Raw genomic sequence first — 26,096 nt, forward strand, 5'->3', positions numbered from 1 at the left:
TACTTGAAATCATGAACACTTGAGAATTAATGCAAGAATGGGGATGGTAGAGAAGAGAGAGTCATTCCCATAGAATCAATTCCTGCTCATTGGAAAGAAGAATTCACTTCAAACAGCATAGCTCCAGTCTTGAGGATGGGTGTCTTGGGCCACTCTAGAGAGTTTTATTTGAACTGAGAACTTGTTAGAAGAGAAGTAGGTGTTTCTGATTTCCGACTTTTTCCTATTTCTCTACCTGGCCTTGGGTATACCAGTTCATTGCTCTCAGATTCTCTCTTAGCAAGCAGAGAAGGGAACAGAAGTCCTAGAATGGCGTTCTGTAGTTGAGGATCTTCTTTGAATAAAGCTTTTAGAATATGACTCTCTAATATCAGAGTCAGATATTAGAATAGTGGTTTTCAAAGTGTGAACCCCTAGTGTACTGAATCAGAATTTCTGGGGTTAGGCTCAGCATTCTGGTTTCACAAACTCATCGGATGATTCCGATTTGTGCCACTGTGTGGGAACTGCTGGATGAGAACACAGGGTTTAAGAATGCAGACTGTGTTCCCTGGGTTCTAATCTCAATTCTATGTTTTACTAAATGTGGGTTGTCTAAGGGCTGTTAAAAGTGTTAGATAAGAAAGTGTCTGTTGACAGGGTTTTAGCAGAATCAGAATCCTAGCCGGCACTCAGTAGATGTTACCTGTAGTGTTGAGTGGAGTGAGGAGGGGTCCTGAGTTTGCTTGCTGAAAGGCTTGCCAAGGGAACCAGTTATTTTTGCATATTAAGCCTCTCTACCTTGTTCGGTGCTGTGGGTTCTGAATGAGTGTGCCTTCCTTGTGTCCCACTATTATTTAAGAGGTGTGGAGAATGTTTCTTTTTCGAGTCGGATGGCTGCACCAATAGTGAAAACACAGGCTGGCTGAGGCCAGAGCTGCATCTAACTTTGTCTTTTGGAAAATGGGTGGAGGGAGCAAGAGTTACCTAGCTTTTTTTCCCCTTTGGCAACACTGTTCTTCCCGAACTCTGAGGAGTAATGAAGATAGAAAAATGAACATTTTTGTGGTTTAGCTGACATTAAAATGGGAAAAAGCACATCACTGGAATTAGAATGTCCTGTTCATTCGTCACCTTTTCTTCAATTAAAATGTCTCAGCAAGCAGGGAAAAAAAAAACAAGCCCTTGGTGACCTCATAATTCATTATTTCTAAGGAATATACTTAATTCCCAGTGGGGATAAATCTGAAATCGATTTTCCATTTCTGTTGGCCATTGACTGGCGGCCTCTCAGGTCCTTGTGAAGGAGAGTATGTACCTTTTGTGGGGCTGGCAGGGGCTGTTTAGGAGAGGGGGCTGATAACCTTGAAGGCAGCTGCGGAAGATCCATTTTCTTTTATGAGCCACTCTGAGCCTTTTAGAGACTGAAGAGGAGGAACTTGGGCAGGCATTTTCATGACAAGGCTTTGCTAACTGTAGTCAGCAAAGGGCCACTCTTAAAACTGAGATCCTCTTTCCAGACCCTTAGAAAAGAATGTAAAATGTACAAGCTGCTGATAAGGGGCATGCGGGAAGGGCCGTAGAGCCTTTACTGATTGGACCATGGTTGTTAGAAAGAGTGTATGGTCCAATGCTTTCTAGAATATCCTTTGCCTCCACATCCCCAAGACCTCTGAGCTTGAGGTTAACTAGAACTGTAACTGAACTTTGAACTCTGACAACCCCGCCTCCCCTACACCCCAATTTCCCAATGCCAGGATTATACCTTTCCTTACACAAAGGGGATGGCACAGCATTCATCTCTGTGGTTAGACCTGGAAAAATTTCTGGGGATGGTTCACATGTCTTGTGCTATGACAAGCTGAACCAACATTGGACCCCCCTATGTGAGTAACACCATAGCCTTAACCTCCCTGCAAAGTCAACAGACTAGAGTATAGATCATCACAGAATTCAGCAGTGACAAATTCACCTCCAAGGTCAGTGAAATGTCTGCTGGTTTTTCAAAGGGTGTTTTCATGTTGAATTTACACTTACCAGCTGTGCAAACACAAGATGATAGGAACGGAAGTCACAAATGAGCCACACCTCAGAAAAGGTATACTAAATTTAACACTTTGTAACTTGATTCCATATAAATACAGTCACATTTCTTTTTACAGCATTAATTAAATTGAGATAATAATCCAGGCAAAACCCAAATAATTCTGGGGTTGACTATGCTATGGGAAGTAGCTGAATAATGATCAAATCTGTATTTCATTAGCTATCATAACTACCGTAACAAATTGCATTTAAATAGCAGATTTACACATAACACTGTAATTAGAGCCATTGTTTGGCAGTAGTCCCTCATTAGAATGATAGAATAATTTCTGGGGACCTGGCCAGGAGAGTGTTCCCCACAGACTCTAGGGTCAAGCTTATGTTCCTATAGTAGGCTGAATAATAGTCCCCAAAGATACTAGGTCTTAATCCCTGGAACACATGAACATTAATTTATATGGCAAAATCTTTGCAGCTGTGATTTAGTGCAAGGCTCTTGAGATGGGGAGATTGACCCAATTAGCAAAATGGGATCCCATTGTAATCACATGCGTCCTAGTAAGAGTGATGCAGAGGAGAATGCTGTGTGAAACCAGAGCAGAAAGAGATTTGAGGATGCTGACCTTGAGTAGTGAAGTCATGTGGCCGTAGGCCAAGGAGTGCTGTAGCTCCCAGAAGCTGGAAGAAGCAGGGAGCAGATTTTCTCTGACAGCCTACCTTGTGGCCCTGCCAACACCTTAATTTCAGCCTAGTGATAGTGACTTTGGGCTTGTGGACTGCAGAGCTATAGGAGAAAGTGTGTTTTCAGCCCCTGGTTTGTGGTAATTTGTTACAGCAGCTATAGGAAACTAATACAAAACCTACAGTCTCTTCCTGAGGGTGAATCTGAGTGGAGGACTAGGATGCTAGGGCAGACTTCATTGCAACAGTTGAGTCCTTTAACAGCCTCACCGCATTCAATTTCTCCTGTAGGACACCTGGGATCCTTATGCAAGTGAACCATGTCTCATCTCCTTTCTACTAACACCCAGATGCACCACTTAAGTCCTCATTCAGGATCCTGTTACACGCACCAGCGCTGTATGTAGGACACAGAGGAAAGGATTAGAGAATGTAACCCATCCCCTTCCCCATGCCTCATAAGCCACTCATTGTGGTTCTTTCATTTATTCATCCATTCACTTAGCAATTATTCTTACGAGGCTGTTCTGTGTCTTGAACTATGTATGCACTTTCAGAAATTCAGCAATAATTTATCTTCCAGCTCTTTACATTTAAGCCAAAACTCAGTTGAATCTCATTTAGTGCCAAGTTTACACGAGAAGTGCCTTTACAGGAGAAGTGCCTTTCCTGCTTAAAGAAAGGCCCTTCCTTAAATCTAATCTCATTTAAAAATTATTTCTGGTCATCTGGATGAATAGTGATTTGTTTCTTCTCCCACCCACTGCATCAGGTGAACCATTCCAGGACAAACCTAGGATGTTGCCTATGATGACAGTATATACAGGTTTATCAGGTTTGCTTTTGTCATGAAATGATTTCAGAGGATGTTACTATCTGTATTTGTACTTTGAAAATATCCATTGCATTTTAGAATAGGGACTTTAGAGATCTAGGGTGACATCACATTAATTTGTGTTGTGTGACTGCGAACAGCATCAAGTCTAGGAGCATGTGTGTGACTAAATTAATTATAACAGGAATATGGTGAATTCACCTGATTCTACTGAGCTTTATCTATTAAGGTATAATTCAGATAGATTCTGAATGTTAAAATCCACTAAGTCACTTTTGCAATATGTGCTCATTTTCATACCTCTGTGGATCTCTATACTTGCTGAAAAGCCTGAGTATCTTTGGATCTTGATACTTTTACAAAGGGTGTCTTAGTGCCTGAAATAGTAATTAAGAAGCCAGATACTGGAGGCAGAATAATGCTAGTTCAAATCTCACATCTGACCATTTATAAGATATGTAACCTTGGGCCTGACCTCACTTGATTTTAGTATCCTTATATGAAAATACAAGAATTACAAATGTCTCCCACTAGGACAAGAAACAAGGTAACAATGTCCCTTCTCATCACTGTTTTTGACAAACCAGATTATAGAGCATATACCAGTAAACAGCAGCAGGGAATGAGAAAAATAAAGAAATGGAGAAAAACAAAAAAAATGGAAAAAATTTTTATTGACTTTATTGGCAAATGATGGGAATTGAGTATGCAGTACTTGAAATGTATCTTAAGCTTTCTTTGAGAAAATTCACGGAAATGACATGACAGATCCATCTCTTTCCCATTGGTCAGCAATTAGAGACGTGGTTACCTCAAGCTGTAAGGAAACCAAGACATCTGGTCATGAGTCTAAAAATTGGGGGTTCTGTTACTATGGAGAAAAGAAAGTGCCTTGGTAATCTCCTAAATCCCAGTTCTCAGTAAATCATTAATTTAATCAGTATATGTTGGTTCTAGCCTTCTTTGTAGCAACATTTGTATAACATTGCTATTACGCAAAGTAGAAGATGTGGCTACCTACAATTTTAAGTTAGTAATGAAAGAATCTAGCTTCCTTCCTTGATTCTGATAAATCTTGAACTGCTCTTCTGAAGGGTGATGTAATATTTGAGTTCTCATTACAAGTGAGGATCTGATATAACTGGATTCAAATCCTAGCTCTTCTGCTTAGTACCTGTGTGTCTTGGAGCAGATTACTTAAACTTTCAGAACTGCAGTTTCATTTTCCTGTTATGGTCATAGCACCCATACCTAACAATTTTGTTAGGGTCGGGTATCAGTAGAGATGTTAAATACCTGGAATACAGATATAGTTGGTAGAATAAATGAGAACTTTTGTTCCATTCTCTTTTGTTCCCTGCTCTTTTGTGCTCTGACCATTTCTCCACTCCCAGTATCCCAAGACATCTTCTCTTCTAGATTTGGATGTTTTCCGACAAGTTCACCTAAAAGGGTAGCCCCAGAATATTCAGGGTACATTGTTAACTGCAGGAATTGCCATGCTGTCATTGTAAGTAGAAAACGACTCAGCCAGGAGCACATTCCATAGACTAATGCTCACCCAGAAACATGCAGAACACACACAGCTACACCTAAGACTTCCATAAATATAAATGCTAATGTGCACAGGGATAAGCATTTATCTTTTTACAAGACTTGGTCATCATGGCTGACTCAAATTTCCTGGATGAGCTCAAGCAAATGTGGTCCCTAAAGTAGTACCCTGGTGGAGACTTAAGGGATTCTAGGACAGTGCCCTAGACTGAATATTTGTGTTCCCCAACATTCATGTTAAATCCAATATATTTGGATTTATTTACACCTTTATTAACACCTTTGAGAGTTGCTACATCATGAGGGTGCTTAGGTAGAGCCCTCATAATTTATTAGAAAAAAAAAAAGACTTCAGAGGGCTCCCTTCCCTGTCCTACCATATGAGGTTGTAGGGCCCTCACCAGACCTTGAATCTACTGGTGTCTTGATCTTGAACTTCCCAGTGTCCAGAACTATGAGAATTAAATGTGTGTTATTTATAAGCCACACAGTTGATAGGATTCTGCTACGGTATCCAAAGCTGATTAAGACACCCAGGCTTATCCTACCCAGCCTGTTTTCCATGTTCTCTCCTCATCCTTGCCTTTGCTAACAACAGACCATTTTGTCTCCTTGGTCATGAGGCTCATTCCAGGTAATTTATTTTAATACTTGCTGTTTTTGTTTCCTAGGGCTGCCATAACAAAGTGCTATAAATTGGGTGGCTTAAACAATAGGCATTTATTTTCTCATAATTCTGGAGTCGAGAAGTCTAATATCAAGCTATCAGCAGGACCCTTTGACACTGGAAAGTTATTCCTTGCTGTTGTCTGATTTCTGATGGTAGGTGGTGGCTGCAACACTTCAGTCTCTGCTTTTTTTTTGTCTCGTGGTGTTCTCCCTCTGTGTCTCTGAACTTTTCCTCTTAAGAGGATTAGGAGCCAGCCTAAAGATCTCATTTTCACTTGGCTGCCTCTGCAAAAACCCTGTTTTCAAATGTGGTCACATTCACAAGTACTAAGAGCTAGGACTTTAACCAATCTTTTTGGGGAACACAATTCAATCTAACACTTAATGTAGAATTTTGAGAAATTAAGAATAAATTAGAACAGATTCAAAGTTAACCCTGTGCAATTTTCACTGACTTCTAGTTGCTTTTGGTTAGTGGAAAAGAATGGGCCAGAATCACGTGCTATTAGCAGTGAGAAGTTGAGCTTTGGAAGTGAGTCTTGAATGTGAATATTGCGATTACCAGATGGATCCCAAAACGTGGAAGGTTTTCCTTCTGCTTATGGGTGGAGCTGGGATGTTCAAGGAAGAGATGGCCGAGTACTTCAATTGGTAGTCAAAGTCAGGAGCTGAGCTATTTTAAGCTTGTGTGTATGCACACGTGCACATGTGTCCATGTGCATAACTTTGTGTGTGACTATGTGCATGTGAATGTGACTGTGTGAAAGTTCATGTATGTGAGTGAATGTGTACATGTGGGGTGAATGAGTGTGTGTGTGTGTGTGTGTGTGTGTGAAATTTCTAGAAGGCAGTAATGGGAACCCTGGGATGTTAACAGCAGTTAGGTGGGTGGGAGAAAGGACAATCACAGGGGCACAGCATCTAACTATAGGAAGTTAGAATGTGACTTTCTAATGAAAGGGAACACAGAAGATTATGTAAAATTAGAAACCTGAAAGTCTGTGCCAGGTCTATATCCAGTTGCCTTATGTTTCTCTTCCTCCATTATTTAGGATGAATGGCTATAGGCCAGATCCAATTGTAGTTTTTGCCTCTGATTTTTTTTTTTTTAATGAGAAACAAACACTAGTATTTTTTATTCTGTCATATTTAGAAAACTATATCCCTTCCTCCTTCTTTCTTGATTCTACTCTAATATAAGAACCACCAGATTGAGATCAGTCTTGCCAAGAAAGTTTTATTATAAAGATGAAAATGCACAGAGAAAAGTTTTAGTCTGAAAATACAAGGTAGTTAGATAGTTTAAAAAAAAGGAAAGAAAGAAAGAAAGAAAAGAAAATCTAAATTTTAATGCATGGGCACATTTTGCTCTAATTATTTTATTTGCCATTAGCAATAAGGCTCAATAACTCTTAAGCTGTAGACCAACCAAAAACCTATTTGGGAACTTAGTACCAATGAATGAGCCATTATCTCTACCTATCCCACTTACTCTCACTTTATTTTCTAACCTCTTTGATGTCACATTCAAAGAGTTTGACTATAATGAAATAATGTAGAAGAACAAGACAGAATGGAAAGTGAAACTAGCTTTGAAACTATTTTTCCTGGAAAAAAAAAACGAAAGAATTCCCAAGAACAAGTTACACCAACGGGAGATGAATATCCTATAACTTTTTCTATAAAATAAATATGAATCAGAATATGGTGCCCTCCACATGGAAGACACTAAATAAGAACTTGTTTATGATGATGGTGGTGGGCGTGGTGATTTGAGATCTGGAATAACTTGAACCAAAAAGAATATTCATGTGGCAGATTGGGTTTCTCAAAGATGGCCATAATAAGTTATGGCCTCAATTAGATAGCCATCTCTTCCCACAATATGTTCTTACAATGTAACTCTGACATACCTATATTATTATGTCAAGGTATGACCTTGATGTACATTGGTATATGTTTCCTCCCTCTCATCCTGGGCAGACCTTTGTAACTACTTTGCCCAACAGAATGTGACAGCCATGGTGCTGGATGACTTCCAAAGCTAGGACACAAGATATAATAGGGGTTCTATTTGGTGATTTCGCTCTCTCTGATTGTCCTTGAAGCCTCGCCACCACTTTCTGAGAAATACAGCCTACATGGAGAACCTGTGTGTGGGTGTTCCAGCTGACAGTGCTAACTAGACCCCCACTTGATAGCCAGCATCACTGCCACACCATGGTTGAAGGAGCCTTCAGATGATCCCAACATCCAGCCTGCAAGCCTTCCAGCTGAGGCTCCAGATCCAGTGACTTGTCTGAATTTCGGACCCATGGGAAATGGGAAAGATAATAAAGAATTACTGTTTTAAATCACTATATCTGGGGAGTAAGTTGTAATGCAGCAGTAGTATACCTCCCTAGAGAATTCACGGGTACTACCAGATCACCCACACAGGGAGCTGGCCGATTCTGCTTTTTGTGGCATTATCTTGCTTGAATGGTACAAGCACTTTCTCTCTGTCCTGGGGGTTACTTCTTGATCTAAGTTCCCATCATTGCTGGCCTCAGCCATTAGGTTTTCATAGGCTTGTCAAGGTGGGCTTCAAAGTTATGGTTAGGGTTTCATAGTCCACTATTGAAATTTTTATTTTATAGTCACATAATATGCTTGTTTCGAATTTTGACCTATGCTGTATGGATTAATGCTTTCCAACCTATAATGTGCATACAGATCACCTAGGGATCTTATTAAAATGCAAGTTCTGATTCAGTTTCCAGGTCTTGCTGCTAGGACAGATCTCTGAACCACACTTTGAATCAAGGGTGTAGAAGGTTGTATGGACAAAACAAACTTTTGTATGATTGATCCCCAAGGAAAGAAACCACGGATAGTGTTGTCATTGATCATCTGTGTGGTAAGTCTCTACCTACGTGTTTGCTATACATCAGCTTTAGTCCTCATACTGCTAGCAAGGTGTAAATATTATCTCCACATTGACTATGTAGAAGCTAAGGTTCATAGAGGTTAGGTAAGCAAACAGAGCCGGGACTCAACCAAAACTTTATCTTTGCCTTTGTGTGGTCCATCTTTCATGCTTTCTAAGCCTATGATTGGTTTGCTGGTTATCATATTATTTTGAATAAAAAGGTACTTTTGTAATGGGTCTGTGCAATAGAACTTTCTGCAGTGACAAAACTGTTCTGTATCAGTTCTGTCAAATATGATAACCACATGTGGCTACGGAGAATTGAAATGTGGCTAGTATAACTGAAAAATAAATTTTCATTAAATTTTATTTTAATTAAAAATTTAAATATATATAGCTATTGGCCAAGAAAAGTGACTAATCGATGTTGGCTACTGTATAGGACAGCACAACTTTATAGAAAGGGTCCTAGGGTCATTGAGTTTGAAAGGTGACTCGGACTTGCACTGTAGGTATATGTGCCATGACCATTTAAATGCTCACATGTGAGACATTGTGAACATTTAAAACAGTGCACATAATTTTCATCCCTAATCTTTACTTTCATCTTCTTCCCTTTCCTAAATCACATTGCATCAGACAACTTTTTCCTTTTGGACTCAGATCATTTAAACAGAAGTTTTAAACATGGTACAAATACTGGAGGCTACAAAGAGGAGGAAATGCCACTTCAGGAAGGGGGGAGGGATTTGATGCAGGAGTCCCTGAGAGACTGGAATGGCAAGTGGAAACCACTGTTTCATTCTTTGAAGATTTGGGAAAAGAATGGAAAAGATGTGTTCAGAGTCTTTATTATTCTCCTGGGACTTACACCAATTAAAATGCTGTCAGGTATGAGGAAAAAAAACCTTGACTCAGATTGCTCTAAACAAAGAAGAAGTGTATTATTTCACGTAACTGGAAGTCCGAGGCAGAGTAGACTTCAGAGTCTGTTGACACAATTGCTCCACAGTGTCTTCAAAGACCTGTGTTCTCACCATCGCTCTTCCCTTTCACCTTTAATGCTGGCTTCCTCATCTTGCATGCAGTGAGGTGGCCTCAGCAGTTCTGGGCACTATATCCAGGCATGGCAATCTACAGAGGAAGGGGGAAACTCTTTCTTCCTGTCGCTCACTCTCAGAAGATTGAAAAGTTTCTCCAGAAGTGCTCAGATTTCCCCTTCATGTTTCTTTGGCTGGAATTTGGTCCCATAACCACTTCTGAAATCTTCCTTATACCAATCAGGTCCACTTCTGGGGCTGGGAGTGAGGTCAGCTTTTTCTAAATACATGGATTCCTAAAAAAAAATTGGGTTTCTATTAGAAGGAAAGAAAGGGGAGGCAATCCCATTGTCCACTACAAGACAGCTATTGAAGCATCTAGTTTGGTAAAGGCAAACCAGAGAATATCAGACAGAGTCAGTGGCCTGTTTCTCTGATGATGACCATGGGTGGCTCCACATTTGTCTCAATGCCACATCTACTGCATTTTTGGACTGAAAGCATCTGTGGAGTCTAGGCTCATGGACCTATTCTGGGGACTCCTGATTCCCTGTGGCATGGGCAGGGCAGGGCCTGGGCAGGGCACACAGGGTCCCAGAATTCCTACATGCCCTAGTGAAGGCCAAAGAGGGGCCAGAGAGGTACTGAGAGGTCCTGTGGCCCAGCAGAGGCCCAAGGAATATCAACAGCAAGTGTAAAGTACCTGACACAGAGTTCAAAACAGGGTTTCATTTTCACATATGGAACTCTTCTTGTCTCTAAGAATATTTCCAAGTTGTGAGTCTCACCCTACCATCCTGGAACTGATATGTGCCAGTCTCTAAGATAACTCCATGGTGTCAGGGGACTGCTTTTGCCTATGCCTGGCTTCTTGATTCTTGTTCCATTTAGAGAACACCCCCATCTGGCTCAACTTATGCCTTTAGGGAGTCATCCCCAGACCTCTCTGTGTGGAAGCAGAGGCTTGGGAACAGTGTGATTTGGGTATCTTTTTCTCCACTTAAAAACCTAGAAAATGTTCAGTGAAATACTGTCAAATATTTTCCACTTAAAGAAATTATTTCCTTGAGTCACATTCTCTGATTTTACTGTTCTTCAAATTCAGTTGGATTATTCTAGAGCTCTCAGAGTAAGACATCCTAGAAGGCTAATACCGGCCCTAGGTGGCATTCACAACTTTACCTATTGCAACAAGAAAGGAACCTAGCCTTGAGCCAATCTTACTGCTGTGCCTATGAAATCTTTCCTGTCTTGTGCACTGGAAATCTCCAGAGCTGAACCTCTCTACAGCCTTTCCTGAATTGCTGCATGGCTTCCTTAGGCTTCCTTCCTTCCTTGCTCCTTAAGAAATCTGTTTGTGGAGTTATCCTATTATTATTATTTAATATTAATTCATATCCTATCCTGAATTCCTCCCTAGCTTCCTGAAATCAGCATTTGGTTTATGCTCTCACATTCTATGCCATTGTACCCATGTATCTCTGCCAAATGTATCTCTCTACCTGACAGATCCTGTTGGCTGAGGATATTGCCATACCACTCCCCGTGTGTCCTTCCCATTTCCATGGTTCTACATTCCTTTGGAACACAGTGGACCATTGGGTTTAGAAGAGCCTTAACTGAGCCCTGATGGATGACCCAAAGGTGATTCCACTCACTAGAACCAGAAGTCTGTATCAGAATTGCCTGTGGAGTTTTGGGGAAATGCATATTCCTAGGCCCATGTACTACTGAATAAAACACCTGGGATAGGAGTAGCGGAAGGGGACAGGAGAGTGAGTCTATTTTCGAAATACATTCCCAGGTGATACTGCAGACCTAGGCATGGGAATTACTAGTTTGGTGCCTCCTTAGTTTTCATGTGGCTCTCTGATTTCCATGTTGAAATCACTCTTACAGTGGTGGTAAATTAGGAACTGAGGCCTCTTTTAGACTGAGGGCAACACAGTGCCTTCTGAATAATGGGGGTGAGAGAGTAAATTCACCTATAAGCCAGACCATGAGACCGGACTCTGAACAGCCACTCACAGGGGTCAGCAAAAAGGGTGCAGATATTTTGTGTTTGTTTGTTTGAGGGATAGGTGTTCGGGAATTTGGGTTAATGATAATACCTAGAATTTTGTCATGGTTTGAACAGTTCTTAGGTAATGTTAACTCAGTTATCACTGTCAACAAAAGTCCATTGAATGTCAACCATGTATAGGATACTGGGGCTTGGTATTGGAGACTAAAAAAAATAATTAAACACCTTCACCTAGAGTTGGAAAAGAACACAGAGGCTTCAGAAGATGTGCTGAAATCTATGTTGTAAGGAAAATTGGAATCTACTTGTTTCAGGTCTGTTTTCCTCTTAACTCACTCATTTAAGGATTCCTAGGGGTTGTGATCTACCAGATGCTGTGCTAAGCCAAGGGTGGTGTAGAGTGGTAAGGGTACAGAGATAAGAAGAAATGGTCCTGGTGCAACAGGGAGCAGTGTAATTTCCACACAGTGTAGTCAGAGCTAAACAGAAATCATACTAACCTTTGTAGGAGCCCAGAAAAGCAGCTTTTTTAATGTGGTGTTTAGAGCACTGGTTGCTTACAACTGCCTAAGAATGAACTATGTACCTGGGAGTACACCAGGCATTTGAAATTATCTAGGCTCTCTCCACTGCTGTAGCCTTCACCACCGCTCAGCAGCTGCACATCCTTACAATGGCTAAAACAGCAATGACCTACAAGGAAAAAATGAAGGAGCTGCCATGCTGTCCCTGATCTGCTCTTGCTTTTACCCCAAACCTTGCAACATCAACATCTATACTTTCGATGATATGGAAGTGAAGCAAATCAACAAATGTGCCTCTGGCCAGACTTTTTTGCTGATCCTGAAGTCACCATCTCCTATCTCAGAATCCCCATGAACTTTAGCTTCTCCAGAGAAGAAAGACCTGTCTCTGGAGGAGACCCAGAAAAAACTGGAGGCTGCAGAGGAAAGAAGTCAGTCTCAGGAAGCCCAGGTGCTGAAACAATTGGCAGAGAAGAGGGAACATGAGCAAGAAGTCCTTCAGAAGGCTTTGGAGGAGAACAACAACTTCAGCAAAATGGTGGAGGAAAAGCTAATCCTGAAAATGGAACAAATTAAAGAAAACCATGAGGCTAAGAAAAAAAAAAAAAGAAATTATCTCATCTAATATAATTTATCATTTTCTGGGATCCTTTTAGGTAAATATTCTTACCCCTAGTTTACAATCACATAGATTCTCCCTGAAGGGTGACTGAAGCTTCTTTGACAGGACAAAAATACTATCTCTGTAACATTCCCAGCATTCATTTGAATATACTGATTTGCATAAGAAGGTCCTGAGACTTAAGAAGGACTTGAACTCTTAGGTGGGAACAGTGGGAAAACCTTTGGGATAAAAGTCCTAAAGGGGTAGAGGTAGCCTATTGAGTTGATCCAGTTAAAGATTTGTCCAAGGTTTAAGGTCTGGATAAAGTGTGCCCTGTATTTCCAATCCATCAGTATCTGGGGAAGAAGAGCTACCAGACTTTGGAATCCAGTCAGTGTCATTGCTTCATTTTGGGAAATCCTTGACTGACCAAAACATGTTTGATGGGAACTTCCTCTCTTACTCCAAAAAGAACTTTTAAAAGATTTTATTTATTTATTTGACAGGCAGAGATCACAAGTAGGCAGAGAGGCAGGCAGAGAGAGAGGAGGAAGCAGGCTCCCCGCTGAGCAGAGAGCCCGATGGGGGCTCGATCTCAGGACCCTGGGATCATGACCTGAGCCAAAGGCAGAGGCTTTAACCCACTGAGCCACCCAGGCGCCCCCAAAAAGAACTTTTAAAACATGGTAGTGATGGTGCACAAAGGCTTGAGCAAGGAGGATCAAAATGGTGGCAGTGATGGTGGTAGATTTTCTTCCTAACTGGCAACCAATCTGCTCCACCTGGCAAGGAAAGTCTGTTACCTTTAGGTGACTGAGATGACTGTGGCATTAACAATGAGAACAAAATTCTAATATCCACATGCACTGCATGCGTTAGCTTGGTCTGGATTTAGAGTCCGTATTCAATAGTCTTCCTTAGCAGTTCCTAAAAATACTTGGGGAGATGGGATCTATTTGAAACAAACAAACAACAACAACAACAAAAAACCACAACAAAACAAAACCATGAAACCAGAACTGAATTTGCCTTTAAACTGGCTGGAGGAGGGACAGGGTGGTCAAGCTAGTGAGAGCCAGGGATTGGTAAGTGCCTAGATTTTTTAATCCTAGTGTAATGGAGCTCTTTGAGCCACCTACAGATGAGAAAACTGAAGATTATTCATTGCTCATGGTGATGGAACCAGGACACAGCAGAGCCAGGCTTCAAACCCAGACTCTTTGGACTACAGATCTATTCCTCTTGTGAGGTGACCTTTGAAAAGAGGGTTTGTAAATGGAAAGGGAGCCCTTTAGGTCATTCCAGAGACGGTTGCAGCCAAGTATGCAAAGACGTAAGGTTGAAAGAACAGGGTGTTTGGGAGCTTAGGCCACATAATTTGTAATTCAGCAAGACTGAGGTAGCCTTCATAGAGGAAATGATAATAGGTGAGCCCGAAAAGACACATTGGGGTGGATTGTGCAGACTCTGTGTGCCTTGCTAAGGTGCAACACCTAGACCTCTCATAACACACCCTCCTGCTTTTTGATAAACACAAAAATCTAATTTCCTCTTTTATAGTTACTTGAAATATCAACTACAGTCAATATGTAGACAAAAAAAATCACAGCAATGGAAATTTTTGCAATGCAAATTTCCAAATGACTATGTTCTTGAGTTCATATAGTATTTTCTATCTCTGTTGCCTGGAGATAGACCTTTAGAGTTAGGGAGATCAGGATGAAGCCATTACAACTCTACAAAAGCAGTGCAGAAGGAGAAGGAACAGATTCAAGAACCCTTTCAGAGAAAGAACTGAGAAGAACTCTCCCAGGAGAGAACTATTGGATTTTTAAACTGCCTTAATTATTGAGGACTTCTGCTTTGAACATGAAGCTGCTATATTCCAACTCTGCATAGACATTGGAATTTGATTTTAAGTTCAGGAATGACTCAAAGAAGAGAATTCTAGACTCTGCTTTTCACAACATCAATATAAATGGGTGTTTTGTGTCAAAATGAAAGAGTCTATGACTTCAGTGATTTCTCCTTCAGAGCAAATATTTACTTTGCCTCATCCATATCACTTATTATAATAACTGCCAATGATTGTTGCAGGAACTGTAGGAATTGCTTTGCATGTAGCCTCTCATCAAATCTCAGAGTCATGCCATGGGTTAGTTATTATTATCCTCATTTTATAGAGAAGGGGCCGGGGGTTCAGAAACAAGTCTGTATAGCTGGTTTAAGTGGTGGAGTTGGAATTGGAACTCAGGCCTATTTCATGTCAGAGTCATTCTGAGTGTATGTGTGTGGACCTGATACTAAGAGAGCTCAGGGGCTTAAACTATGACCTGGGGCACGATGATATCCTCACTTACTCCCAGAAGAGATAAGGGCAATGCTGAACAGCAAATGCCTCCTGGCGTTGGGTGCATCATGCCTGTAAGGACACCTTTATATTGTGCCAGAAGGCCCCTGTAGTCCTTTGACTTGAAACAGAGAAGGCAAAAGTCAGTCCTCACTCTCTGAAGCTGAAGTCCCCAGGGCTGCCCAGCTCAGATCCAGATGGAATCTAGAATGGGTCCAGGTGCACATGGGGCCAGGAGTCTCAGAGATGAGGAGAGCGGCTCATCTGACACCTCTGGCTCAGGGATCCCAGCTATTAAATAACCTTGATACTTCCTTACATGGGTTATATTAAATCCCTTGTACTTAATTTTTTCCCTTTTATTTTTTAAAGTTATTACTTAAATAATTCTGAAAAAGGTGAACATGTTTTTGTTTTAAGAATTCAGACATCATAAAATCCTGGAGCAGCTTTTAAACGTTTAACAACAGGCTGCAACTGTGAAAGAAACAAGTTATAAATGGCATTTAAACACAAACTGAATTCTTTTCTCCCAAATGCTAAGGACTTCTGTCTGCTAACCACAGGATACAGTTCACCTTATCATCTATGGAAGCCTTTTTACTTGTCATGGATTTTGGGGGAAGAAAATACAGCATGTGTTCTTATCTAATGTAGTTGTTTTAAACTTAATAAATGGCCTTCTAAAAGTCACTTTTGGATTATTTCTCATAGGCCTACAACTTAAATTACTAAGGTTTAAAAGTGCACAAAGATCGTACAAAGGGCCTTGGCTACTGTCAAACTCTATTCTTCATATATCTGGCACCTAAGTCTAGGTCAGACAAGTCCCAGCTGTAAGCTGATAATGGCCAACCTCGGCATTGTGATATATGGCTGTAGAAATGAGGAAGAGAGCCGCCATCTCAGAAGGGTTGAAATTTGTTACCACTTAACTGGCAAAAGCTGAATAGAGTAATGGTAGAACAATGAATCCACATTTCTTTGGAAGAGGAAACTAAGTAAGAATGGAACAATCTATAAATGTGGGAGGAGATTAGGTAGTGAGTCTCCCAAGGTTAACCGCAATGCCAGTACTTGTTTTCCCAAGTTGGAAAAAAACAAAGTTCTACACCACCCAAAATGAAGTCAGACCAAGCCCATCATGTTTTAAATATGTGGTGATGCTTTCTTTAGAAAGGGCCCCTGAAGAAGACATAAGAAAGAACAGTTCTGCCCGCAGGCCTGGACGAACGCTGGCTTTGACAACTCCTGTGGGCTTTTATGTGGCTATTTACTCTGAATAAATAATGGAACCACATTCTCACACAAGGACTGCTAATTCTGCAGCCTCCTGAGATCCAGAAGTTACCACAAAACCAAACCGTATACTTACATGTGCAAGGGAGTCTGGAACTCCAACAAGAAGCTTGCGTCCCTCTCGGGCTGGCTAACATCACGAGTCTGTGTCCCATTTGCCTTTAGAGTGTTCTGTTGTTTGTTGGCTGGTTGGTTGGTTGGTTGTGTCTTCCACAGTTACATTGGAAGGTGGTGATGGGGGGATGGAGTATGCGGGTAGATTTGTAGGAAAAAGGGTGATGGCGACCTTTGTCTTTCACATGAAACTATTTGCACCATTGAGTTTCCAAAGAGACATCTTGTCAATGATGAGGGGATGAGGGAATTAGCAATTGACTTTTCCTTCTCACTGGGTAATGCTATGGGAATAAGTGCTAAATAGCCAAAGGAAAGGGCCAACTACTCTACTCCTCAAGTAGGACTGTAAAATTTCTCACCTTGTGGCCACCTGAGGCATTGAGGTGGTTCACTGTCATGAGGCAGGGAAGTGAAATTAAATGCATATCCCTCTTTTGCTGACCTCTCAAGACTGCATTTATCTCTCACTGCCACACTCCCCAGGCCCACAGGGAGCCCTCTCTTACTACTAAACCCTTTGGGAATTGAACTCCAGGCCACTGAGAATTAATGGAAGAAAATATTAGAAAGGAAGAAAAACAAGTGGGTCTTCACTTTAACAGTGGTCAGTCTTCCACTTGAGACTAGAGACTATGGTTACTATAGAGAATGCATACAATTTCATTCATCAAATTAGGTGCACATTTTTACTTTGACCTATTTGTAACCTTTCAAGTGATTCTTTTTGCTTACATGCTATGGAACAGAAAATATTTTAAAGTTTCTTTATTTGTGATGGTTGTCTGCAGAACCACAAATACGAAAAAGGTGAACTAGTGGTTTCCTGCCTGATGATGACTTCTCACCTTCATTGTAGCTCTGCGAGGGAGGACCTGGATCTTTCTCACTGTTGTATACCCAGGGAGGGCTTTGTTCATGGGAGGCCCTCAACAGATAGCAGATCAATGAATGAGCATCAAAGACAAAGAGTTCGGAATTGAGTGCTATGGTAACAAATGCACTAAACAAGTATAATTACCACATGCATCTGTGATAGTGACATTAGGATGAAACATACTTTTTTACTGTTTACATGAAGATTCAGTTTTAGGAATGTGATGACAAGAAGGATAAGGGTCAGAGTATTCAGTGAAGCTGCCACATCCAAGGACTGACACACAACAGTAATAAGTAGTCAGTGCCAAGGTTAATTTTTAAAGCCTCTAACCACTCATTTGCAAGGAGAGTTTAAAAAAAAAAAGGAGCTAAAAAAAGAGTTAAGAAAAAGTTAAAAAGTATCAGCTTGACTTTTGTACCATTTCTTTATGACTCATCCACTTTCTTTAAGTAAATCAGTCCTTTAAGGGTGTGACACTGACCTTTTAAAGCCACTAAATTGGCAAGATTTGTCCCCTCCCCAGACTAATCATTTATTCTTTCATTCATTACATATTTTTAAATGCCTATTATAGATCACTGTGGTAGCACTTGAGAGTAAAAAGAAGATTGTACACATGGTTCTTAACTTTCGTTGCTTACAATCTGTCTTAGTCTGTTCAGGCTACTATAGCAAAATACCATAGACTGGGTGGCTTGTTAACAATAGAAATTTATGTCTTACAGTTTTGGAGGGTGAAAGTCCTAGACTAGGGTGCCAGTACAGTCAGCTGAGAGCCCTCTTCTGGGTTTCAGATTGCTGACTTTTCGTTGTGTCCTCACGTGATGGAAGGGACCAGGGAGTACCCTAGAGATGCCTCTGTAAGGGCGCTCATTCCATTGGTGAGAACGTGGGCGTCGATCTTATGACCTTCCAAAGACCCCACCTCCCAATACCATCACCTTGGGGGTTAGGTTTTAACCTTTGAATTTGGGGGGTACACATACATATCATAGTATAACCTAATAGGGGAGAAAGGATACTATAAGCCCATGAAAAACGAAGGTGATCCCCAGTAGAAATGGCAATACTTAAAAACATGTTGGAAGTCAGTATGTGGTCAGACACCAGAAGGAAGGAGTCTACCCAGAGCTTACCCTTCTTTTAGGAACCATCATTTCCCCTATCCTGATCCACAGGATTACTACATAAGCCATGTTCGCATAGTATGAACCCACTTGCCTCATTGAAGTTGAATGGACCGAGGATGGCACCTAACAATGCTGGACCAGTCAGATCCTAGGGATTTGGAATTGGGTGTGAGATGCCGGTTTTGTTTGGTTATCTGCCTTTGAGAAGAGATGTAAACATTGGTAGTGGCTATTTTCCATCATGACAAAGCAAAGAAAGACAGTTGCAGTGTGGAAAAAGAATGAAGCAAATGTGAGGAGAGAAGCAATGATAAGGGAAGGTGAAAAGGGACTCTGGTTCCCTCAGTAGCTCGAGTCCTTATTTGGAGATTCATTTTCCCCCTGTCTTGCCATCCATGAGACATCTCTGTATGCATTTAAGGGTGAATTTCTACTTGCTCCTGCAGAAAACAATTTCATCTTTAACAAGGTGCCTAGTTAATCTGATGTCTGGCTGGCTTGTATCTTTGGAAATCCAGGGAATTTCTGGTCTAAACTGAGGACACTTTCCTAATCCAGCCCCTCACCCCTTCCTCCTGCCATGTGTGTCCACTAGCACCTCTCATTTCATGCCATCTCAGAGGTTGGGTTCTTCATATCTCCATGGGTCTGTTGCTACCCTTTCTTTCAGCCTCCAAAGTTGATTACAAGTGCTTCAAATATTTCATCTCATTTAATCCTTACAGTAACCCTTTTTGAGGTAAATACTATTAACTCCATTTTGCAGATTACTCTGATACACAAAGAAATTGACCAATTTACCCACCATCACATAACTGATACGTGACAAAGCCATGATGTGGACAGAAGCAACATGACTTCTGAGCACATGCTCTCAGCACTCAGCTTCTCCCCTTTTTGCTGTTACAGCAGAGAGAGCATTACATAGAATCATCTTTTCTTCAGCACTTTTAAACTGTTAGGATGGTTCTATTCCTCTCATTCTATCAGTGTCATTAAACATAAACCTCATTGCAAACACAAGTTTGGTGCTTACTAATCCCTCTCCTCTTACCAGGCACACTGGCAGTCTAAATTCCCTATTCTCGCTTGAAGTTAAGTTGGAGACAGTGCTGCGTACTGGCCAATGGCATGGGGCAAAAGGTGACGTATGTTCCTTCCGAGCTTAGAAATAAATTTATCTAGACAGTTTTCTTTGCTCTTTTTTCTCCTTTGATATGTTTAAGGAGTCCATTTCCTATGGATGACAGTGGCACAAGTTACAAGGAGACAAGATCTCTGAGTCATTCCATGGAGGTGAACAATGTAGGAGAACCATCCAACCCTCACAGACTGACATGAGCAGGAAATAAATGGTGATGGTGCTGAATTACTACAGTTTAGAGTGGTTTGTTACAGAAGCTGCCAGCTTTCCCTTATTGATCTACCTCCTGAATTCCAAAAATTAGGTGAGCATGCTGATAGCCAATGAGGTAGGCACTTGGGTAGACATATCAAGATTGTTTTATTGGAAGCTTCATCCTTTAAGAAATCTGATTTGTGGTATTAATGAAAGAAAGTATTGATAATATTATCAAAAAGCACTCAGCTCAGTGCTTCTGTGCTTGTTAGGAGGGCAGTGCCTTGGGAGTGTTTGCCATAACTGATGGAGTCAGTCTTTCTGTGGCTCCTCAGGACATTCTCTGGGTGGTGGGATCAGTTCCTTGCTTATGCAGGGACAGGGACTTCAGTCAGAATCAGGGAGTTATATTTCAGTATGGGATGCTCAGGGGCTCAGGTCCAACTTACAGAGAGGCTGCGTTTAGTTGCTTTTTGACAGCAGTGGAGCAGGATGGAAGGATTTGTGGTTGTTGTTGTTTTCAACGAACATACAGTGTGACCATTCAGTCTCCTTGAACCTATGCCTATAAGGACTTTCTCCATTCCTTCCTATCAGAAAAGGGAGGCAGTGTTGTCCACATGGAAACTTCTGACTTGGGTGAGAAAAGGAAGATGTGACCAAGTGGAGTTGATTAAGAATGAACCCTTGGTGTTTGCATGTCACCTATTAGAGATACAGAATCAAAACTGTTGCCTTTTGTTAGGAACTCCACATTGGAAGCTGACAGACTCTTTTGGGGAAGTAGTTGAAAATGTGTTAAGAGTTGCTAAGTTTAACATTAATCTTATCATTTAGTCAGAGGTCAAGGTTTTATTTCAAATTAAATTTATCATGAAATTAGGAAAATGGGCTTGCCACATTTCAATGATCTCCATGATCCCTGTACAGTTTCATCATCTTGCCAATGAACCTTCTGACTTTGCCAGTGCACACGGCTCTCTGCGGGACCACAGAAAGGTAAAGAGAAACAAAAGGACTAAAAATCTTTGCTTTTGTTTTATTCTTACAGTTCAAATTAAATGACTTAAGAATATCCACCATTTCTTCAAAATATACTGGGCCGCCAAGAGATGGCTACATTAAGATTCAAGGACATGAGCTTTGGAGTTGTCATGCTTAATATAATCTGTGGCTGTTATTTTTCTATATTATTATTTATTCATCTAATAATTCCCGAGTGCCTTGATGTTCTGTGCACTGAGTGCAATGGAACTGCTACCTATGTCTGGTGGAGTATGTATTTACAATTTGTTGCCACCTTTGCTAGAGCATAGCCAATTTTAATACACTAGAAGATGGAATTCAGAGTCTGGCACATAGTGGGTGCTCAGAATGCTTGTTGAATGGACACATGAGCCCATTAGTGTATCTGAGAAATTCTACATGAGCAGCCGTGTAACATCACCTCTGCTTTACCTCAATCTGCGACCCTGTGAAAAAGATTGGCTTTCCTACTTCAAAAAAGGTTAACACTTGTTCTATAGTGTGTTTGTACAACAAACATTTATTGAGTGGCTATTTTGTGGTGGACACAGTGCTGGGCAAGGAGACACCGAGGCTCTGACCTCTCCTTCTAGCAGCAGCATACTGGTTGACCTACACTTTATTGACTTGGCAAGTTAGGTAATTCTTAGTTAAGCACTGCTGCCTTTGAAAATGTCTCCTTTCTTTGACCCTCAATTATGCCAGGAGAGGAGAGAGGGAGGCAGTTGATCGGTATGAATGTCAGGGCCATAATAAACCCTGATTTACTTAAGAGTACGTGGAATGAAACCAGTAGAGTGTTAACCAACATTTTCTCTGAAACGAGGTTGGGAAGGATTAGCTTAGGGGAGGGCTCTGTTAGAAAGAGAAGAGCCATTAATCACTGTCCTGAAATAATCCAAGTTGAATATCTTATTGTTTAATTATTTTTAATCTTTTGAATATACAGAGCCGCCCCAGGGTATTTTCTTTTCTCTGTCCTCCTACAGAGCAGGCTGCTCTGGGAGTTGAAGTCCTCCTGTGTATACCTTGAACTGGATCCAAATTCATTACAGATAGACTGTGTCTTGGGCAGAGATGATGAAGCTGGTAAAGAGGAGTGGGCAAGAGGGTGAGCAAGCAAGCCATGGTAGTAGCTAGGGCTAGCTGTACAAGTTGAAAGGTGATCTTTGACCTTCTCATGACTCATAAAGCACTTTATGCCTCCCACCCCTTGGTCAAGAATTTTCAAGCTCAACAAAAGGGCTTTTAGCTCAAATGCCACTTTAACCTAACTTCACAAGGATGACTTATTTTGGTTTCTGTGTTGACCAAGTAAATTTCTTCACTTTGACTACCTAATAGCCCACCACCTTGGTTGATCCCATGTCTGTTTGTCAGGTCATGCACTTTGTCCAGGCATGGAACAAGGTGGGTGAGGTTTTATTTCTCGGTTGTGGGAAATGGATCACCAGATGTCTGATTTAGGTATATGGATGGATGGAGCTGCCAATTTGCAAATATTTCCAGTCAAGAGTCATTCCAAGTTGTGAACCCTCACAAGTCAAGCTAAAAGAATCCTGAGAGGAGGATTTCTGGGCTCAGTACCCTAGACCCATCCCCAAGGCTTTCTAATACTTTTGCAGCTTTAATCTCTGATGCTGCCTCACCGCTGATAAAGAGTACCAATTACTGCACTCACCACCATTGAAATGTCCAGTTTCCTTCTGGGAGAGAAAACTATTAGAGACTACAATGGGATTTAAATGTAGCTGAGTTAGGCAGTAAGCTATAGAGGGCCACAGGCTCTAGAAGATTTGGATTTTTCTGTTCTGTTTTATACATTTTCCCGTCTCTTTCGAACTCTATTTCCCAAGCCAGACAATATGATTAAAGAATTACAGCCCGTCTTCTTTTAACAGGCCTAGCTGGTGCTATTGAGGTAGGCTAAAGATGGCTACAAATTCTTTAACATTCCTTCAATGACAGATGGGGTCTTCAGCTTGAATCTGGATACCCTCTGTGACTGCTTGACCCATAGAATTCTTTGGAGGTAACACCATGTTTCTGTGGCACTTTGTTATGCGGAAATTGATGTTTAGAATATGTTGGCTGGGGGCAAGATAAGGCATCTGGATATGGTGATACATAGGGACCTCTTATATTTGTGGGAAAAGGATCACATTTAACAAGAATCTACTATTTTCCCAGGCTTGCACCAGCTTTGTGAAACAAGGATATTCATCTATGGCTCCCATGTTTAAGAAGTTCACAGTCTAATGGAGATGATAGATGTATGTGAACTAGCATGATTTGAACCAGGGATGGTACTGATGGGATGCAGCCTTACCTAGATGCACAGGTTACCCTGAAGAGCATGGCCGAGAACCCCATTTTAAGCAGTACTAGCTGCAAGGATGTGGAATTTGGAGTGACTCCCAGGGACTGCGCAGGGAGTCCTCTGAATGGTCTCCATGGAAAAGGTGACAGTTCAGCAAGGTTTTAAGAGTGGGAGTTGGTTCTCCTAAATCCAGAGCTCCAGCAGCCCTTTGTGCTGAGAGAGGTATAATATGGCAAATGCCAAAATGCTTCCCTAACCAAAAATACCTTCCCTGCTAGCCCTGCCACGGTGTTTAAAACTTCTTCAATATTCAGTCTTTGAATAGGCTTTGAAGGTCTGCAAAATTTTAAATATTATTTGGGAAAGGTAACACAATAGGTCATTTTTAAAATTCACTCACACATTAACACACATTTCCTTATTTTTATGTTCAAAATTATTGTTTTTCATTGACTCTCTAGGTTGCTATATTATAGATGTTAAAAATAATTGTTCTGATTAAATAAATGTTTGGCGCTCAGAGATTATGGATTCCTAAAGGCATAGATTGTTTTAGGGAGAGACACCTTGGTGAGTTGTAGGGAACCCGTCCTTTCAAAGCACGAGTTGTTTCCTACATAAGGAATGAGCATATGCTTTCAAAAAACCAAATACCTGCTTATGTTTGGAGCGTATTAGCACTGGGGGTGGTAGTGAGGGACATACAGCAGGATTTGGCATAGTATGTTCAAGGGGGTTCCGGTCTACTTAATCAAAAGTAACAACTAACTGAACTGCGCAGGTTATGATGTATGCGTATTTCAACATGAAGCAATGGGGCAGCCATTTGCAGTTGTATAGGAGAGCAGCAAAAAAAGTCAGCCAGAGGGGACTTTAGGTGCCAAGGAAGGCTCTTTATGAGCTTTCTGTGACACAAAAGGACCCAGCCCTTCTGTGCGATATATTTAGTGTTATTCTAGATACAAAGAATGTCCATAGATTCTGTGGAAGGATGATACATCGAACTTAGAGGAAGGTTATCTTTTGGGAAGATAATTAAGCCCAATGATTGTTTGGGTTACTGACTCCTCGGCTGTTACCTGCATGAAGTTCTCTGGGGCTGTCATGGTCAGAAGAAATTCTTTTATTTATTTTGGTTATCTAATCTCTTTGCTCTGCTTGTTTCCAGAAAACAGTTTGAAGATCAGCAGTGTCATTGATCCCATGCCTGTGTAGCTGACAGCCTTTCTGAACTATGGGTCTGATGATAACACCTCACTGCTGAAAGTCCATAAAAAAATCCCACGTCCAGAGTGCCTGGGTAGCTCAGTCAGTTGAGCCTCTGACTCTTGATTTTGGCTCAGGTCATGACCTCAGGGTTGTGGGATGGAGCCCCATGTAGGGCTCAGTGCTCTGCATTGAGTCTTCTTGGGATTCTCTCTCTCCCTCTGCCCCCTGCCCCAGGCCCACCCACTCTGCTTGCCCACTTGCCCACCCACTTGCCCCTGTTTTCATGTGTGCGCATGTGCATTCTCTCTCTCTGGAAAAAGAAAAAAAAAATACCCACTGCCTCTACCCAGCATGGCATTCTATAATTTGGCCCCCTCACCTTCCGGCGCTCCCATCTTGCCCTAGACTTAGGCCACACACCTTTGAAATTCCTTTCCCCACAGTCCCTCTAAGCCCACAGTGCCTTCCCCTTCCATCTAGATTGACTTCTACCCATACTAGAGCCAGCTCAGGCATCAACTCCATAATTACACATTAGCTTTAAGCTTCCAAGAAAGAATGCATTTACTGTGCCCTTCATCAGGTACTCGTTGCACTTAAAACCAGGGGGTGTTCTCAAGAGTGTTGCGTGCCCCCTCACCCCACCCACTCTCTACCCTTCTCCATTCTTCTCTGTGCCCCAGGAGGCTGACCCATATGCACCTCATACCCCCTTAACCTTCCAGCTCCCTGTTAGCCTTGGCTAATAGGAAACACCAACAGGGGATCAGGAAGGAGGAAGAGAAGGAGGGAGTTGAGTTATTAATCCCCTGCCTCCCTACTTCTGGTTGCTATGGTTTGTCTTTGTCTTTCTGCCAAAAGCTGTAGTCCCTTTTAGGCAACCCTGCATCTCTAGCTGCCTTCTCCTACTTCTGGTATTCTCTCCTTCTTGTGTATTTGGCTTCCAGTAGTAGCAGAAGTTCTTAGTTGCTACTAGCCATGGAGCACTGCCTTGTTCTGGTCTATTCCCTGAAACCTTGCCCATGCCATTGTGAATAGTCTAATTCAATACAAATGAACCATCTATATCCAGCAGGACACTCACTGATATAGCTAGTTTTCAGGGTAAGATCAGGAGCTTTCTGTAATGTTTATAATCTGATACTTTGGTGTCTTTCTTCCAAGATGTCATCTGAACTGGCTTCAAAGCTGTAAAACAGGTAGACACAGCCTGCCTGTGGCACCAGAAAACCTTACTCCAAGCTCCCCATTCCTGTACTTCAAATGGGGAATTTGGATGTCATGTTTATTTGCCACATCCACAGTGAAAATCTAATGAATTCAGATCAAGAAAACTCTAATAGTAGGATTTATTATTAGCCGTGTGTACCCCACCCTCAATTAGCAGAGGATAAAATATTTATACAGAGGCTGGAGGCAAATATAAAGAACTAATCCTGCTCTTCCAATCCCTCCACAAGATCTGGAGGTGGAAATTCAATTCAATAATAGGTGTTTGGATTAATTATGGCAGCTGAAATTACAAAGTAGATGCTCAGTAAAGGCTTGTAAAATAAAATTTAA

General features: G+C 41.4%; 1 long non-coding RNA gene and 1 pseudogene across 1 annotated transcript in view; both read left to right on the forward strand.

Moving 5' to 3' along the window:
- LOC122918935 overlaps positions 1–26,096 on the forward strand; it is a 543,057-nt gene that overhangs the window by 413,388 nt on the left and 103,573 nt on the right. The window lies entirely within an intron of this gene.
- Positions 12,403–12,927, forward strand: LOC122918919 (annotated as a pseudogene).

This window comes from Neovison vison, chromosome 1 (assembly GCF_020171115.1).
Source record: "Neovison vison isolate M4711 chromosome 1, ASM_NN_V1, whole genome shotgun sequence".
In the NCBI taxonomy this organism is placed as follows: Eukaryota; Metazoa; Chordata; class Mammalia; order Carnivora; family Mustelidae; genus Neogale; species Neogale vison.